Source organism: Octodon degus, unplaced genomic scaffold (genome assembly GCF_000260255.1).
Source record: "Octodon degus isolate 3935 unplaced genomic scaffold, OctDeg1.0 scaffold00277, whole genome shotgun sequence".
In the NCBI taxonomy this organism is placed as follows: domain Eukaryota; kingdom Metazoa; phylum Chordata; class Mammalia; order Rodentia; family Octodontidae; genus Octodon; species Octodon degus.
The window spans coordinates 2107854-2110974 of NW_004524853.1; the positions used below are offsets into that span (position 1 = coordinate 2107854).

Here is a 3121-nt window from a genome sequence, read left to right on the forward strand (position 1 = left end):
TCATTTGTTTGTTTCAATAATCTTCTTTAAATTTCCATTTTGAATTCTTCAGTGACCCATTGTTATCTCAGTAGCACACTGTTCAGTCTCCATGAAGAGATTATGCATCATTCATGAAATCTGAAACAATATTATATGACTGGCATGCTTTCTGTTAATTTACTCAGCTTATTTTATTTCATAACAGTTCAGCTGAATAGCTTCCCCAAGAATATTTGCTTTTATTCACACATTTTACCACAAAACCTGTCAACTTTGTTTCTGTGTTGTTTAGAATAATTAGAATAGATTCTAAACAAAAACAGTTTTATTAAATAAGTTTTAAAATTATTCTTTCTCTCATCATAGTTGGGTCAGAGAACGTGAGATAAACCTATAACAGCTCTGAATTAGAATTCAAATGTGGGTTTACTTAAATTATGTCTAACAATTTTGATTGTAAATATTTTCATTTATTAGAAAATAATAACCTGGCGTTCAGGTGTGTACAATTATACACATATAAGCATACATGCTTACAGATGAAAAGACGTCCATATAAACTTGATCCAACAAGTAGGCCTAACAAAAAAAGCACAATAAGGGCTGGTGAGATGGCTCAGTGGTCTAAAGCACCTACTTAGAACAAGCTTAGCAAAGCACAGGGACCGCGGTTCAATCCCCCAGCACCACATGCCAGCCAGCCCAGCCCCCTGGTGGGCTGAGCTGGCCACACACACACACACACACACACACACACACACACACACACACACACACACAAATAAAAATTAAAATTAAAAACAGCATCATATCACATGGACATTAAGAATGCACTTTAACTATTACTGAATAGACCAGCTATTTCACAAAATAATTATTCAGCAATACTATTGTATACCCTATCTAGAAGATTCTATATCAAATACTGGTGAAGATATGTATGAATAATTATGAAAAAATAAGTATTTAAATACAAAGCTTTGTGGGACTTACTTTCCTGTGATAGACAGGTTTAATATATCAACTGATGTATTATACATCAGTAATTTTCAACTGATTTCCTGTCATGTGCAAATATTATTTTAGAGATTCAGCGTTTGAATATCTTGTGAATGTATGTTTTGAGGAGAACAGTGTTTTCATGCTACATTAATATATTGGCAGCTGAATACATTCTATAAGCTTGTTAGTCCTTGATGGTTCTGTTTACTGACTTTTTTTTTTTTTTTTTTTTTGGTGTCAGGAATTTAAGCAGAGACTTGAAGTGGAACCAGCAGACTCTCACAGGAATACATAGAAAGTACAGCAATGATCTTGGCTTCAGCCCTCTGGTTCAAGGGTCTGGTGGAATGTCATACACAAAATGCGTCACTGCAAATGATTGCTTTCTGTCTGGCCACTGGCTGTCACTTCCAGCACAGTAGAACCATGTTGAGAGAATGTAAAAAGTGAGCACCACTTCTTAGCACATTCTCCCCACTACTGCCATTCTCCCTCTGCTCCTGAGTGGGTGCAGCAAAGACCAGGAGCTGGCCCAAGACAGTCCAATGGAAAGGGGCAATCGCTGTCTCCTCCAACTGCAGCCAGGATCACCTCCACAGCAGTGCCTGTGGCTTTAGCCCGTATCCCCACAAAGGAATCCAGCTCAGGCAGTGGCTGATGGGTAAAAGGACCACAGGCTGAGGAAAGGGCACTTAGTGAATGGATGGGTGGGCTGCAGAGGTCACTTGAAAAGGGGTCAGGTGCAATAAGGAAGCGACTCATTTTGGCAGCTGCTCCGGACCTCAATTCCCAACCTGCCTGCTGCTCCAGGGGAGGCTACCTCCTGCAAGAGCGAAGTCACTGGGTGGGGCCCTATTCTCACTACCAAGTCTTTCCAGGGGCCAGGGCTGTAAGGCACAAACCTCTTGGACCCATATTCTCTCACCCACTCACCCCCACTCTCGTCTACTCTCACTCTTCGTGTTTCTTTTTATGCATCTTTTCTTTTTCTCCTTCTTGGCTGCCTTGCTGTCTTTCGATGTGTGACTCGCCCTTTTGTCTGTATCACTCTCAGAGTCTGAGCTGTCGGAGTCAGGTGACTTTCTGTCTCTATGTTTCTTTTTCTTCTTTTCCTTCTTTCTTTTTCTGAATGAATTCCTCGTGGGGTCAGGCCTCTCAAGTTCAACTGTCTCTACCTCTTATTTCTCCTCTTCCTCATCAGGTATCAGAGAATATTTGGTCTCACCTGGTTGCATGAAACAATCCTTTGCAAAGTGGCCTCTACAGCCACACTTCTTGCAGGTAGTGTAAAGGACAGCCTCCAGGGTGATCTTCTGCCCACAGCAATCCTGGAAGAACTGCCTCGTCCTCTCTTCTTGCTCAATAATAACGTTGTTGGTATCGAGTCCTTCCAAATTCCTTGGTTGATGACTATCATGGAGAGGTATTCTTTTATTCTACCATTTTTCATCTCTTGGCCAATAAGTTTCACCCGCACTTTGTCTCTGACATCTACTATCTAGAGGGCTTATCCACCTGACAGGATGACATGTGAGTTGGATGGACCAGACCTTGCTTTTGACAGCTTAGGATTTTGATAAAGGTGCCATAGTCTGTCACCATAGCAACCTCTCCTTGGAAAATAGTGCAAAGATCAGGCAAGTTTTCCATAGTCTCAGGCCTTCCTGAATTCATCCTTATGTTCTATCACTCCTCCATTTCTCTTCTGTTAGAGCTAGTTCAGGTGTCTCAGTGCCAGCTCTGAGTCGTGGAGCCACAGCACTGCCCAAAACGCCATACCCAGTCAGCGCCTTCCAGCCCACAAGACACCTACTTACTCACTTTTTAAGTGAAGGTTTTGATGTAGTAAATAGTCAAGATTCATTGTAACATTAAATAATCTTAGTCTGTACAGAGAGTTTCTAATCTTACATCCAGTTTCATTGAATTGAATCCATCTTATTTTAAGATAATCCTAAAACATATTTTTAGAGAAAAAAAATTCATGTTTTTTGCCATGTTTTAAAAATATTTTGTTACCTCCAAATTAAATCTCACTGTTAGAATGGAAAATTATTATGATACAATTGGCATTTTCTTTAATGATTGCATTTTGCATAGCAATAGCATCAGTGAAACTATAAAATATTTTGCAATG

General features: G+C 40.1%; 1 pseudogene; it reads right to left on the reverse strand.

Moving 5' to 3' along the window:
- Positions 1-1935: 1935 nt before the first annotated feature.
- LOC101577695 lies at positions 1936-2658 on the reverse strand (annotated as a pseudogene).
- Positions 2659-3121: the final 463 nt, after the last annotated feature.